At 36.0% G+C, this 14,059-nt stretch overlaps 21 non-coding genes across 21 annotated transcripts; 10 read left to right on the forward strand and 11 right to left on the reverse strand.

Annotated features, from left to right (window-relative positions):
- Positions 1 to 368: 368 nt before the first annotated feature.
- Trnal-aag (transfer RNA leucine (anticodon AAG)) lies at positions 369 to 450 on the reverse strand. Its single transcript has one exon. It is a non-coding gene; the product is annotated as a tRNA-Leu (tRNA).
- Positions 451 to 1,259: 809 nt separating this feature from the next.
- Trnam-cau (transfer RNA methionine (anticodon CAU)) lies at positions 1,260 to 1,350 on the forward strand. Its single transcript is given in 2 exon segments — positions 1,260 to 1,296; positions 1,315 to 1,350. It is a non-coding gene; the product is annotated as a tRNA-Met (tRNA).
- A 309-nt stretch (positions 1,351 to 1,659) lies between these two features.
- Positions 1,660 to 1,741, reverse strand: Trnal-aag (transfer RNA leucine (anticodon AAG)). Its single transcript has one exon. It is a non-coding gene; the product is annotated as a tRNA-Leu (tRNA).
- Positions 1,742 to 2,549: 808 nt separating this feature from the next.
- Positions 2,550 to 2,640, forward strand: Trnam-cau (transfer RNA methionine (anticodon CAU)). The gene is given in 2 exon segments: positions 2,550 to 2,586; positions 2,605 to 2,640. It is a non-coding gene; the product is annotated as a tRNA-Met (tRNA).
- Positions 2,641 to 2,949: 309 nt separating this feature from the next.
- Positions 2,950 to 3,031, reverse strand: Trnal-aag (transfer RNA leucine (anticodon AAG)). The gene has a single exon. It is a non-coding gene; the product is annotated as a tRNA-Leu (tRNA).
- An 809-nt stretch (positions 3,032 to 3,840) lies between these two features.
- On the forward strand, positions 3,841 to 3,931 carry Trnam-cau (transfer RNA methionine (anticodon CAU)). Its single transcript is given in 2 exon segments — positions 3,841 to 3,877; positions 3,896 to 3,931. It is a non-coding gene; the product is annotated as a tRNA-Met (tRNA).
- A 309-nt stretch (positions 3,932 to 4,240) lies between these two features.
- Trnal-aag (transfer RNA leucine (anticodon AAG)) lies at positions 4,241 to 4,322 on the reverse strand. The gene has a single exon. It is a non-coding gene; the product is annotated as a tRNA-Leu (tRNA).
- Positions 4,323 to 5,131: 809 nt separating this feature from the next.
- Positions 5,132 to 5,222, forward strand: Trnam-cau (transfer RNA methionine (anticodon CAU)). The gene is given in 2 exon segments: positions 5,132 to 5,168; positions 5,187 to 5,222. It is a non-coding gene; the product is annotated as a tRNA-Met (tRNA).
- Positions 5,223 to 5,531: 309 nt separating this feature from the next.
- Trnal-aag (transfer RNA leucine (anticodon AAG)) lies at positions 5,532 to 5,613 on the reverse strand. Its single transcript has one exon. It is a non-coding gene; the product is annotated as a tRNA-Leu (tRNA).
- Positions 5,614 to 6,422: 809 nt separating this feature from the next.
- Trnam-cau (transfer RNA methionine (anticodon CAU)) lies at positions 6,423 to 6,513 on the forward strand. Its single transcript is given in 2 exon segments — positions 6,423 to 6,459; positions 6,478 to 6,513. It is a non-coding gene; the product is annotated as a tRNA-Met (tRNA).
- Positions 6,514 to 6,822: 309 nt separating this feature from the next.
- Positions 6,823 to 6,904, reverse strand: Trnal-aag (transfer RNA leucine (anticodon AAG)). Its single transcript has one exon. It is a non-coding gene; the product is annotated as a tRNA-Leu (tRNA).
- Positions 6,905 to 7,713: 809 nt separating this feature from the next.
- Positions 7,714 to 7,804, forward strand: Trnam-cau (transfer RNA methionine (anticodon CAU)). The gene is given in 2 exon segments: positions 7,714 to 7,750; positions 7,769 to 7,804. It is a non-coding gene; the product is annotated as a tRNA-Met (tRNA).
- A 310-nt stretch (positions 7,805 to 8,114) lies between these two features.
- On the reverse strand, positions 8,115 to 8,196 carry Trnal-aag (transfer RNA leucine (anticodon AAG)). The gene has a single exon. It is a non-coding gene; the product is annotated as a tRNA-Leu (tRNA).
- Positions 8,197 to 9,005: 809 nt separating this feature from the next.
- Positions 9,006 to 9,096, forward strand: Trnam-cau (transfer RNA methionine (anticodon CAU)). Its single transcript is given in 2 exon segments — positions 9,006 to 9,042; positions 9,061 to 9,096. It is a non-coding gene; the product is annotated as a tRNA-Met (tRNA).
- A 309-nt stretch (positions 9,097 to 9,405) lies between these two features.
- On the reverse strand, positions 9,406 to 9,487 carry Trnal-aag (transfer RNA leucine (anticodon AAG)). The gene has a single exon. It is a non-coding gene; the product is annotated as a tRNA-Leu (tRNA).
- An 809-nt stretch (positions 9,488 to 10,296) lies between these two features.
- Trnam-cau (transfer RNA methionine (anticodon CAU)) lies at positions 10,297 to 10,387 on the forward strand. The gene is given in 2 exon segments: positions 10,297 to 10,333; positions 10,352 to 10,387. It is a non-coding gene; the product is annotated as a tRNA-Met (tRNA).
- A 309-nt stretch (positions 10,388 to 10,696) lies between these two features.
- Trnal-aag (transfer RNA leucine (anticodon AAG)) lies at positions 10,697 to 10,778 on the reverse strand. Its single transcript has one exon. It is a non-coding gene; the product is annotated as a tRNA-Leu (tRNA).
- An 809-nt stretch (positions 10,779 to 11,587) lies between these two features.
- On the forward strand, positions 11,588 to 11,678 carry Trnam-cau (transfer RNA methionine (anticodon CAU)). Its single transcript is given in 2 exon segments — positions 11,588 to 11,624; positions 11,643 to 11,678. It is a non-coding gene; the product is annotated as a tRNA-Met (tRNA).
- A 309-nt stretch (positions 11,679 to 11,987) lies between these two features.
- On the reverse strand, positions 11,988 to 12,069 carry Trnal-aag (transfer RNA leucine (anticodon AAG)). The gene has a single exon. It is a non-coding gene; the product is annotated as a tRNA-Leu (tRNA).
- An 809-nt stretch (positions 12,070 to 12,878) lies between these two features.
- Trnam-cau (transfer RNA methionine (anticodon CAU)) lies at positions 12,879 to 12,969 on the forward strand. Its single transcript is given in 2 exon segments — positions 12,879 to 12,915; positions 12,934 to 12,969. It is a non-coding gene; the product is annotated as a tRNA-Met (tRNA).
- A 309-nt stretch (positions 12,970 to 13,278) lies between these two features.
- Positions 13,279 to 13,360, reverse strand: Trnal-aag (transfer RNA leucine (anticodon AAG)). The gene has a single exon. It is a non-coding gene; the product is annotated as a tRNA-Leu (tRNA).
- Between the last annotated feature and the right edge of the window lie 699 nt (positions 13,361 to 14,059).

A 14,059-nucleotide genomic window follows, 5' to 3' on the forward strand; every position in this document is an offset into this window, starting at 1 on the left:
TCATAATCACAAATGACAGAGCGATCTGAAGGTCGTGAGTTCGATCCTCACCCGGGGCATAGTTTTTTTCTACCCGTTACTCTTGTTTTCAACGCATTTCTGATAGTTCTGAAAACTTGTGTCATACATTTGTACCTGTAATATGCTATTTTCTGCAATGTTTGTCATGCATTTTAAAGTGCATTGAGCTAGCGTTCAGCATTTGAAATATATATACTATTATCAAGGATTAAACAGAATAATTCTTTTCTATTAAGTATTACAACAATTTTAATATCTTCTGAGTATTAACTTTTTATCCATTTCATATTTTGTCAACCAATGCAAAAATCGATAAACTACTTTTCTAACTTACTAAAAAAATCACTTGGCAGCGGTGGGATTCGAACCCACGCCTCCGAGGAGACTGGTGCCTTAAACCAGCGCCTTAGACCGCTCGGCCACGCTACCGACGCTTTATATGTGAGCTAAATCAAGATATCATTCGTTTACAACATTTACAACTGTACGTATAATATGTCTTATAGGCATACATTACGAAATATTACGTAGAAATATGTTTCTTTATGGTTTTCCTATTTCAAACTCAAAAAATTCATTGTTTATACTAATATTGCAATGCAATCATATTATATATTCCGCTTCTTTCTCTAACCAGATCGAGCTATCCATTATTTGTTAAGTTCAGTTTTTGGGGGGAATGTCTATCATATGGTAACATGCATAGTTTTGACTGAGAATTTGATACTCACAAGTAACTTCATACCGGAACGGAGGGGCGGTTTTCACCATTTCACATTGGACGGAACCATGCCATCTAGATTGTTCATTGTTGAGGGCGCGATCGAAGCAACCGTTTAGTCATGGGTAGAAAGTATAACGCTTGAACGCAAGCTCGCTATATCTGATCATCGAAACGTGATAAATGCACGTGCAAAACGGGCAAATTGGAAAGCAAACTATTTCTCGTTAGCAACAAATTGCCTCCGCAGATTATTATTCTGACGAGTTTCTATCAGCACGACTCAATTTACCTTTGGAGAAAAGAAAATGAAAAAAACTCTCAAACAATTAAAAGTATTTCAAATAGTAAAGAACTATAAAAGTGAACAACCAACACAGCTCATTATGTTTTGAAATGTGTTTCCTTTAAGATAAATATGTTTCTTTCTGCCCTACATTCACCTTGACAAGTAACTACAATGTTAATGGTAATGTTATGAAGTATTTACACCTTAAATTGGAGTTTTAGAATCATGGCCTCGGTAGCGCAGTAGGTAGCGCGTCAGTCTCATAATCACAAATGACAGAGCGATCTGAAGGTCGTGAGTTCGATCCTCACCCGGGGCATAGTTTTTTTCTACCCGTTACTCTTGTTTTCAACGCATTTCTGATAGTTCTGAAAACTTGTGTCATACATTTGTACCTGTAATATGCTATTTTCTGCAATGTTTGTCATGCATTTTAAAGTGCATTGAGCTAGCGTTCAGCATTTGAAATATATATACTATTATCAAGGATTAAACAGAATAATTCTTTTCTATTAAGTATTACAACAATTTTAATATCTTCTGAGTATTAACTTTTTATCCATTTCATATTTTGTCAACCAATGCAAAAATCGATAAACTACTTTTCTAACTTACTAAAAAAATCACTTGGCAGCGGTGGGATTCGAACCCACGCCTCCGAGGAGACTGGTGCCTTAAACCAGCGCCTTAGACCGCTCGGCCACGCTACCGACGCTTTATATGTGAGCTAAATCAAGATATCATTCGTTTACAACATTTACAACTGTACGTATAATATGTCTTATAGGCATACATTACGAAATATTACGTAGAAATATGTTTCTTTATGGTTTTCCTATTTCAAACTCAAAAAATTCATTGTTTATACTAATATTGCAATGCAATCATATTATATATTCCGCTTCTTTCTCTAACCAGATCGAGCTATCCATTATTTGTTAAGTTCAGTTTTTGGGGGAATGTCTATCATATGGTAACATGCATAGTTTTGACTGAGAATTTGATACTCACAAGTAACTTCATACCGGAACGGAGGGGCGGTTTTCACCATTTCACATTGGACGGAACCATGCCATCTAGATTGTTCATTGTTGAGGGCGCGATCGAAGCAACCGTTTAGTCATGGGTAGAAAGTATAACGCTTGAACGCAAGCTCGCTATATCTGATCATCGAAACGTGATAAATGCACGTGCAAAACGGGCAAATTGGAAAGCAAACTATTTCTCGTTAGCAACAAATTGCCTCCGCAGATTATTATTCTGACGAGTTTCTATCAGCACGACTCAATTTACCTTTGGAGAAAAGAAAATGAAAAAAACTCTCAAACAATTAAAAGTATTTCAAATAGTAAAGAACTATAAAAGTGAACAACCAACACAGCTCATTATGTTTTGAAATGTGTTTCCTTTAAGATAAATATGTTTCTTTCTGCCCTACATTCACCTTGACAAGTAACTACAATGTTAATGGTAATGTTATGAAGTATTTACACCTTAAATTGGAGTTTTAGAATCATGGCCTCGGTAGCGCAGTAGGTAGCGCGTCAGTCTCATAATCACAAATGACAGAGCGATCTGAAGGTCGTGAGTTCGATCCTCACCCGGGGCATAGTTTTTTTCTACCCGTTACTCTTGTTTTCAACGCATTTCTGATAGTTCTGAAAACTTGTGTCATACATTTGTACCTGTAATATGCTATTTTCTGCAATGTTTGTCATGCATTTTAAAGTGCATTGAGCTAGCGTTCAGCATTTGAAATATATATACTATTATCAAGGATTAAACAGAATAATTCTTTTCTATTAAGTATTACAACAATTTTAATATCTTCTGAGTATTAACTTTTTATCCATTTCATATTTTGTCAACCAATGCAAAAATCGATAAACTACTTTTCTAACTTACTAAAAAAATCACTTGGCAGCGGTGGGATTCGAACCCACGCCTCCGAGGAGACTGGTGCCTTAAACCAGCGCCTTAGACCGCTCGGCCACGCTACCGACGCTTTATATGTGAGCTAAATCAAGATATCATTCGTTTACAACATTTACAACTGTACGTATAATATGTCTTATAGGCATACATTACGAAATATTACGTAGAAATATGTTTCTTTATGGTTTTCCTATTTCAAACTCAAAAAATTCATTGTTTATACTAATATTGCAATGCAATCATATTATATATTCCGCTTCTTTCTCTAACCAGATCGAGCTATCCATTATTTGTTAAGTTCAGTTTTTGGGGGGAATGTCTATCATATGGTAACATGCATAGTTTTGACTGAGAATTTGATACTCACAAGTAACTTCATACCGGAACGGAGGGGCGGTTTTCACCATTTCACATTGGACGGAACCATGCCATCTAGATTGTTCATTGTTGAGGGCGCGATCGAAGCAACCGTTTAGTCATGGGTAGAAAGTATAACGCTTGAACGCAAGCTCGCTATATCTGATCATCGAAACGTGATAAATGCACGTGCAAAACGGGCAAATTGGAAAGCAAACTATTTCTCGTTAGCAACAAATTGCCTCCGCAGATTATTATTCTGACGAGTTTCTATCAGCACGACTCAATTTACCTTTGGAGAAAAGAAAATGAAAAAAACTCTCAAACAATTAAAAGTATTTCAAATAGTAAAGAACTATAAAAGTGAACAACCAACACAGCTCATTATGTTTTGAAATGTGTTTCCTTTAAGATAAATATGTTTCTTTCTGCCCTACATTCACCTTGACAAGTAACTACAATGTTAATGGTAATGTTATGAAGTATTTACACCTTAAATTGGAGTTTTAGAATCATGGCCTCGGTAGCGCAGTAGGTAGCGCGTCAGTCTCATAATCACAAATGACAGAGCGATCTGAAGGTCGTGAGTTCGATCCTCACCCGGGGCATAGTTTTTTTCTACCCGTTACTCTTGTTTTCAACGCATTTCTGATAGTTCTGAAAACTTGTGTCATACATTTGTACCTGTAATATGCTATTTTCTGCAATGTTTGTCATGCATTTTAAAGTGCATTGAGCTAGCGTTCAGCATTTGAAATATATATACTATTATCAAGGATTAAACAGAATAATTCTTTTCTATTAAGTATTACAACAATTTTAATATCTTCTGAGTATTAACTTTTTATCCATTTCATATTTTGTCAACCAATGCAAAAATCGATAAACTACTTTTCTAACTTACTAAAAAAATCACTTGGCAGCGGTGGGATTCGAACCCACGCCTCCGAGGAGACTGGTGCCTTAAACCAGCGCCTTAGACCGCTCGGCCACGCTACCGACGCTTTATATGTGAGCTAAATCAAGATATCATTCGTTTACAACATTTACAACTGTACGTATAATATGTCTTATAGGCATACATTACGAAATATTACGTAGAAATATGTTTCTTTATGGTTTTCCTATTTCAAACTCAAAAAATTCATTGTTTATACTAATATTGCAATGCAATCATATTATATATTCCGCTTCTTTCTCTAACCAGATCGAGCTATCCATTATTTGTTAAGTTCAGTTTTTGGGGGGAATGTCTATCATATGGTAACATGCATAGTTTTGACTGAGAATTTGATACTCACAAGTAACTTCATACCGGAACGGAGGGGCGGTTTTCACCATTTCACATTGGACGGAACCATGCCATCTAGATTGTTCATTGTTGAGGGCGCGATCGAAGCAACCGTTTAGTCATGGGTAGAAAGTATAACGCTTGAACGCAAGCTCGCTATATCTGATCATCGAAACGTGATAAATGCACGTGCAAAACGGGCAAATTGGAAAGCAAACTATTTCTCGTTAGCAACAAATTGCCTCCGCAGATTATTATTCTGACGAGTTTCTATCAGCACGACTCAATTTACCTTTGGAGAAAAGAAAATGAAAAAAACTCTCAAACAATTAAAAGTATTTCAAATAGTAAAGAACTATAAAAGTGAACAACCAACACAGCTCATTATGTTTTGAAATGTGTTTCCTTTAAGATAAATATGTTTCTTTCTGCCCTACATTCACCTTGACAAGTAACTACAATGTTAATGGTAATGTTATGAAGTATTTACACCTTAAATTGGAGTTTTAGAATCATGGCCTCGGTAGCGCAGTAGGTAGCGCGTCAGTCTCATAATCACAAATGACAGAGCGATCTGAAGGTCGTGAGTTCGATCCTCACCCGGGGCATAGTTTTTTTCTACCCGTTACTCTTGTTTTCAACGCATTTCTGATAGTTCTGAAAACTTGTGTCATACATTTGTACCTGTAATATGCTATTTTCTGCAATGTTTGTCATGCATTTTAAAGTGCATTGAGCTAGCGTTCAGCATTTGAAATATATATACTATTATCAAGGATTAAACAGAATAATTCTTTTCTATTAAGTATTACAACAATTTTAATATCTTCTGAGTATTAACTTTTTATCCATTTCATATTTTGTCAACCAATGCAAAAATCGATAAACTACTTTTCTAACTTACTAAAAAAATCACTTGGCAGCGGTGGGATTCGAACCCACGCCTCCGAGGAGACTGGTGCCTTAAACCAGCGCCTTAGACCGCTCGGCCACGCTACCGACGCTTTATATGTGAGCTAAATCAAGATATCATTCGTTTACAACATTTACAACTGTACGTATAATATGTCTTATAGGCATACATTACGAAATATTACGTAGAAATATGTTTCTTTATGGTTTTCCTATTTCAAACTCAAAAAATTCATTGTTTATACTAATATTGCAATGCAATCATATTATATATTCCGCTTCTTTCTCTAACCAGATCGAGCTATCCATTATTTGTTAAGTTCAGTTTTTGGGGGGAATGTCTATCATATGGTAACATGCATAGTTTTGACTGAGAATTTGATACTCACAAGTAACTTCATACCGGAACGGAGGGGCGGTTTTCACCATTTCACATTGGACGGAACCATGCCATCTAGATTGTTCATTGTTGAGGGCGCGATCGAAGCAACCGTTTAGTCATGGGTAGAAAGTATAACGCTTGAACGCAAGCTCGCTATATCTGATCATCGAAACGTGATAAATGCACGTGCAAAACGGGCAAATTGGAAAGCAAACTATTTCTCGTTAGCAACAAATTGCCTCCGCAGATTATTATTCTGACGAGTTTCTATCAGCACGACTCAATTTACCTTTGGAGAAAAGAAAATGAAAAAAACTCTCAAACAATTAAAAGTATTTCAAATAGTAAAGAACTATAAAAGTGAACAACCAACACAGCTCATTATGTTTTGAAATGTGTTTCCTTTAAGATAAATATGTTTCTTTCTGCCCTACATTCACCTTGACAAGTAACTACAATGTTAATGGTAATGTTATGAAGTATTTACACCTTAAATTGGAGTTTTAGAATCATGGCCTCGGTAGCGCAGTAGGTAGCGCGTCAGTCTCATAATCACAAATGACAGAGCGATCTGAAGGTCGTGAGTTCGATCCTCACCCGGGGCATAGTTTTTTTCTACCCGTTACTCTTGTTTTCAACGCATTTCTGATAGTTCTGAAAACTTGTGTCATACATTTGTACCTGTAATATGCTATTTTCTGCAATGTTTGTCATGCATTTTAAAGTGCATTGAGCTAGCGTTCAGCATTTGAAATATATATACTATTATCAAGGATTAAACAGAATAATTCTTTTCTATTAAGTATTACAACAATTTTAATATCTTCTGAGTATTAACTTTTTATCCATTTCATATTTTGTCAACCAATGCAAAAATCGATAAACTACTTTTCTAACTTACTAAAAAAATCACTTGGCAGCGGTGGGATTCGAACCCACGCCTCCGAGGAGACTGGTGCCTTAAACCAGCGCCTTAGACCGCTCGGCCACGCTACCGACGCTTTATATGTGAGCTAAATCAAGATATCATTCGTTTACAACATTTACAACTGTACGTATAATATGTCTTATAGGCATACATTACGAAATATTACGTAGAAATATGTTTCTTTATGGTTTTCCTATTTCAAACTCAAAAAATTCATTGTTTATACTAATATTGCAATGCAATCATATTATATATTCCGCTTCTTTCTCTAACCAGATCGAGCTATCCATTATTTGTTAAGTTCAGTTTTTGGGGGGAATGTCTATCATATGGTAACATGCATAGTTTTGACTGAGAATTTGATACTCACAAGTAACTTCATACCGGAACGGAGGGGCGGTTTTCACCATTTCACATTGGACGGAACCATGCCATCTAGATTGTTCATTGTTGAGGGCGCGATCGAAGCAACCGTTTAGTCATGGGTAGAAAGTATAACGCTTGAACGCAAGCTCGCTATATCTGATCATCGAAACGTGATAAATGCACGTGCAAAACGGGCAAATTGGAAAGCAAACTATTTCTCGTTAGCAACAAATTGCCTCCGCAGATTATTATTCTGACGAGTTTCTATCAGCACGACTCAATTTACCTTTGGAGAAAAGAAAATGAAAAAAACTCTCAAACAATTAAAAGTATTTCAAATAGTAAAGAACTATAAAAGTGAACAACCAACACAGCTCATTATGTTTTGAAATGTGTTTCCTTTAAGATAAATATGTTTCTTTCTGCCCTACATTCACCTTGACAAGTAACTACAATGTTAATGGTAATGTTATGAAGTATTTACACCTTAAATTGGAGTTTTAGAATCATGGCCTCGGTAGCGCAGTAGGTAGCGCGTCAGTCTCATAATCACAAATGACAGAGCGATCTGAAGGTCGTGAGTTCGATCCTCACCCGGGGCATAGTTTTTTTCTACCCGTTACTCTTGTTTTCAACGCATTTCTGATAGTTCTGAAAACTTGTGTCATACATTTGTACCTGTAATATGCTATTTTCTGCAATGTTTGTCATGCATTTTAAAGTGCATTGAGCTAGCGTTCAGCATTTGAAATATATATACTATTATCAAGGATTAAACAGAATAATTCTTTTCTATTAAGTATTACAACAATTTTAATATCTTCTGAGTATTAACTTTTTTATCCATTTCATATTTTGTCAACCAATGCAAAAATCGATAAACTACTTTTCTAACTTACTAAAAAAATCACTTGGCAGCGGTGGGATTCGAACCCACGCCTCCGAGGAGACTGGTGCCTTAAACCAGCGCCTTAGACCGCTCGGCCACGCTACCGACGCTTTATATGTGAGCTAAATCAAGATATCATTCGTTTACAACATTTACAACTGTACGTATAATATGTCTTATAGGCATACATTACGAAATATTACGTAGAAATATGTTTCTTTATGGTTTTCCTATTTCAAACTCAAAAAATTCATTGTTTATACTAATATTGCAATGCAATCATATTATATATTCCGCTTCTTTCTCTAACCAGATCGAGCTATCCATTATTTGTTAAGTTCAGTTTTTGGGGGGAATGTCTATCATATGGTAACATGCATAGTTTTGACTGAGAATTTGATACTCACAAGTAACTTCATACCGGAACGGAGGGGCGGTTTTCACCATTTCACATTGGACGGAACCATGCCATCTAGATTGTTCATTGTTGAGGGCGCGATCGAAGCAACCGTTTAGTCATGGGTAGAAAGTATAACGCTTGAACGCAAGCTCGCTATATCTGATCATCGAAACGTGATAAATGCACGTGCAAAACGGGCAAATTGGAAAGCAAACTATTTCTCGTTAGCAACAAATTGCCTCCGCAGATTATTATTCTGACGAGTTTCTATCAGCACGACTCAATTTACCTTTGGAGAAAAGAAAATGAAAAAAACTCTCAAACAATTAAAAGTATTTCAAATAGTAAAGAACTATAAAAGTGAACAACCAACACAGCTCATTATGTTTTGAAATGTGTTTCCTTTAAGATAAATATGTTTCTTTCTGCCCTACATTCACCTTGACAAGTAACTACAATGTTAATGGTAATGTTATGAAGTATTTACACCTTAAATTGGAGTTTTAGAATCATGGCCTCGGTAGCGCAGTAGGTAGCGCGTCAGTCTCATAATCACAAATGACAGAGCGATCTGAAGGTCGTGAGTTCGATCCTCACCCGGGGCATAGTTTTTTTCTACCCGTTACTCTTGTTTTCAACGCATTTCTGATAGTTCTGAAAACTTGTGTCATACATTTGTACCTGTAATATGCTATTTTCTGCAATGTTTGTCATGCATTTTAAAGTGCATTGAGCTAGCGTTCAGCATTTGAAATATATATACTATTATCAAGGATTAAACAGAATAATTCTTTTCTATTAAGTATTACAACAATTTTAATATCTTCTGAGTATTAACTTTTTATCCATTTCATATTTTGTCAACCAATGCAAAAATCGATAAACTACTTTTCTAACTTACTAAAAAAATCACTTGGCAGCGGTGGGATTCGAACCCACGCCTCCGAGGAGACTGGTGCCTTAAACCAGCGCCTTAGACCGCTCGGCCACGCTACCGACGCTTTATATGTGAGCTAAATCAAGATATCATTCGTTTACAACATTTACAACTGTACGTATAATATGTCTTATAGGCATACATTACGAAATATTACGTAGAAATATGTTTCTTTATGGTTTTCCTATTTCAAACTCAAAAAATTCATTGTTTATACTAATATTGCAATGCAATCATATTATATATTCCGCTTCTTTCTCTAACCAGATCGAGCTATCCATTATTTGTTAAGTTCAGTTTTTGGGGGGAATGTCTATCATATGGTAACATGCATAGTTTTGACTGAGAATTTGATACTCACAAGTAACTTCATACCGGAACGGAGGGGCGGTTTTCACCATTTCACATTGGACGGAACCATGCCATCTAGATTGTTCATTGTTGAGGGCGCGATCGAAGCAACCGTTTAGTCATGGGTAGAAAGTATAACGCTTGAACGCAAGCTCGCTATATCTGATCATCGAAACGTGATAAATGCACGTGCAAAACGGGCAAATTGGAAAGCAAACTATTTCTCGTTAGCAACAAATTGCCTCCGCAGATTATTATTCTGACGAGTTTCTATCAGCACGACTCAATTTACCTTTGGAGAAAAGAAAATGAAAAAAACTCTCAAACAATTAAAAGTATTTCAAATAGTAAAGAACTATAAAAGTGAACAACCAACACAGCTCATTATGTTTTGAAATGTGTTTCCTTTAAGATAAATATGTTTCTTTCTGCCCTACATTCACCTTGACAAGTAACTACAATGTTAATGGTAATGTTATGAAGTATTTACACCTTAAATTGGAGTTTTAGAATCATGGCCTCGGTAGCGCAGTAGGTAGCGCGTCAGTCTCATAATCACAAATGACAGAGCGATCTGAAGGTCGTGAGTTCGATCCTCACCCGGGGCATAGTTTTTTTCTACCCGTTACTCTTGTTTTCAACGCATTTCTGATAGTTCTGAAAACTTGTGTCATACATTTGTACCTGTAATATGCTATTTTCTGCAATGTTTGTCATGCATTTTAAAGTGCATTGAGCTAGCGTTCAGCATTTGAAATATATATACTATTATCAAGGATTAAACAGAATAATTCTTTTCTATTAAGTATTACAACAATTTTAATATCTTCTGAGTATTAACTTTTTATCCATTTCATATTTTGTCAACCAATGCAAAAATCGATAAACTACTTTTCTAACTTACTAAAAAAATCACTTGGCAGCGGTGGGATTCGAACCCACGCCTCCGAGGAGACTGGTGCCTTAAACCAGCGCCTTAGACCGCTCGGCCACGCTACCGACGCTTTATATGTGAGCTAAATCAAGATATCATTCGTTTACAACATTTACAACTGTACGTATAATATGTCTTATAGGCATACATTACGAAATATTACGTAGAAATATGTTTCTTTATGGTTTTCCTATTTCAAACTCAAAAAATTCATTGTTTATACTAATATTGCAATGCAATCATATTATATATTCCGCTTCTTTCTCTAACCAGATCGAGCTATCCATTATTTGTTAAGTTCAGTTTTTGGGGGGAATGTCTATCATATGGTAACATGCATAGTTTTGACTGAGAATTTGATACTCACAAGTAACTTCATACCGGAACGGAGGGGCGGTTTTCACCATTTCACATTGGACGGAACCATGCCATCTAGATTGTTCATTGTTGAGGGCGCGATCGAAGCAACCGTTTAGTCATGGGTAGAAAGTATAACGCTTGAACGCAAGCTCGCTATATCTGATCATCGAAACGTGATAAATGCACGTGCAAAACGGGCAAATTGGAAAGCAAACTATTTCTCGTTAGCAACAAATTGCCTCCGCAGATTATTATTCTGACGAGTTTCTATCAGCACGACTCAATTTACCTTTGGAGAAAAGAAAATGAAAAAAACTCTCAAACAATTAAAAGTATTTCAAATAGTAAAGAACTATAAAAGTGAACAACCAACACAGCTCATTATGTTTTGAAATGTGTTTCCTTTAAGATAAATATGTTTCTTTCTGCCCTACATTCACCTTGACAAGTAACTACAATGTTAATGGTAATGTTATGAAGTATTTACACCTTAAATTGGAGTTTTAGAATCATGGCCTCGGTAGCGCAGTAGGTAGCGCGTCAGTCTCATAATCACAAATGACAGAGCGATCTGAAGGTCGTGAGTTCGATCCTCACCCGGGGCATAGTTTTTTTCTACCCGTTACTCTTGTTTTCAACGCATTTCTGATAGTTCTGAAAACTTGTGTCATACATTTGTACCTGTAATATGCTATTTTCTGCAATGTTTGTCATGCATTTTAAAGTGCATTGAGCTAGCGTTCAGCATTTGAAATATATATGCTATTATCAAGGATTAAACAGAATAATTCTTTTCTATTAAGTATTACAACAATTTTAATATCTTCTGAGTATTAACTTTTTATCCATTTCATATTTTGTCAACCAATGCAAAAATCGATAAACTACTTTTCTAACTTACTAAAAAAATCACTTGGCAGCGGTGGGATTCGAACCCACGCCTCCGAGGAGACTGGTGCCTTAAACCAGCGCCTTAGACCGCTCGGCCACGCTACCGACGCTTTATATGTGAGCTAAATCAAGATATCATTCGTTTACAACATTTACAACTGTACGTATAATATGTCTTATAGGCATACATTACGAAATATTACGTAGAAATATGTTTCTTTATGGTTTTCCTATTTCAAACTCAAAAAATTCATTGTTTATACTAATATTGCAATGCAATCATATTATATATTCCGCTTCTTTCTCTAACCAGATCGAGCTATCCATTATTTGTTAAGTTCAGTTTTTGGGGGGAATGTCTATCATATGGTAACATGCATAGTTTTGACTGAGAATTTGATACTCACAAGTAACTTCATACCGGAACGGAGGGGCGGTTTTCACCATTTCACATTGGACGGAACCATGCCATCTAGATTGTTCATTGTTGAGGGCGCGATCGAAGCAACCGTTTAGTCATGGGTAGAAAGTATAACGCTTGAACGCAAGCTCGCTATATCTGATCATCGAAACGTGATAAATGCACGTGCAAAACGGGCAAATTGGAAAGCAAACTATTTCTCGTTAGCAACAAATTGCCTCCGCAGATTATTATTCTGACGAGTTTCTATCAGCACGACTCAATTTACCTTTGGAGAAAAGAAAATGAAAAAAACTCTCAAACAATTAAAAGTATTTCAAATAGTAAAGAACTATAAAAGTGAACAACCAACACAGCTCATTATGTTTTGAAATGTGTTTCCTTTAAGATAAATATGTTTCTTTCTGCCCTACATTCACCTTGACAAGTAACTACAATGTTAATGGTAATGTTATGAAGTATTTACACCTTAAATTGGAGTTTTAGAATCATGGCCTCGGTAGCGCAGTAGGTAGCGCGTCAGTCTCATAATCACAAATGACAGAGCGATCTGAAGGTCGTGAGTTCGATCCTCACCCGGGGCATAGTTTTTTTCTACCCGTTACTCTTGTTTTCAACGCATTTCTGATAGTTCTGAAAACTTGTGTCATACATTTGTACCTGTAATATGCTATTTTCTGCAATGTTTGTCATGCATTTTAAAGTGCATTGAGCTAGCGTTCAGCATTTGAAATATATATACTATTATCAAGGATTAAACAGAATAATTCTTTTCTATTAAGTATTACAACAATTTTAATATCTTCTGAGTATTAACTTTTTATCCATTTCATATTTTGTCAACCAATGCAAAAATCGATAAACTACTTTTCTAACTTACTAAAAAAATCACTTGGCAGCGGTGGGATTCGAACCCACGCCTCCGAGGAGACTGGTGCCTTAAACCAGCGCCTTAGACCGCTCGGCCACGCTACCGACGCTTTATATGTGAGCTAAATCAAGATATCATTCGTTTACAACATTTACAACTGTACGTATAATATGTCTTATAGGCATACATTACGAAATATTACGTAGAAATATGTTTCTTTATGGTTTTCCTATTTCAAACTCAAAAAATTCATTGTTTATACTAATATTGCAATGCAATCATATTATATATTCCGCTTCTTTCTCTAACCAGATCGAGCTATCCATTATTTGTTAAGTTCAGTTTTTGGGGGGAATGTCTATCATATGGTAACATGCATAGTTTTGACTGAGAATTTGATACTCACAAGTAACTTCATACCGGAACGGAGGGGCGGTTTTCACCATTTCACATTGGACGGAACCATGCCATCTAGATTGTTCATTGTTGAGGGCGCGATCGAAGCAACCGTTTAGTCATGGGTAGAAAGTATAACGCTTGAACGCAAGCTCGCTATATCTGATCATCGAAACGTGATAAATGCACGTGCAAAACGGGCAAATTGGAAAGCAAACTATTTCTCGTTAGCAACAAATTGCCTCCGCAGATTATTATTCTGACGAGTTTCTATCAGCACGACTCAATTTACCTTTGGAGAAAAGAAAATGAAAAAAACTCTCAAACAATTAAAAGTATTTCAAATAGTAAAGAACTATAAAAGTGAACAACCAACACAGCTCATTATGTTTTGAAATGTGTTTCCT

Source organism: Mytilus trossulus, chromosome 2 (genome assembly GCF_036588685.1).
Source record: "Mytilus trossulus isolate FHL-02 chromosome 2, PNRI_Mtr1.1.1.hap1, whole genome shotgun sequence".
Lineage (NCBI taxonomy): Eukaryota > Metazoa > Mollusca > Bivalvia > Mytilida > Mytilidae > Mytilus > Mytilus trossulus.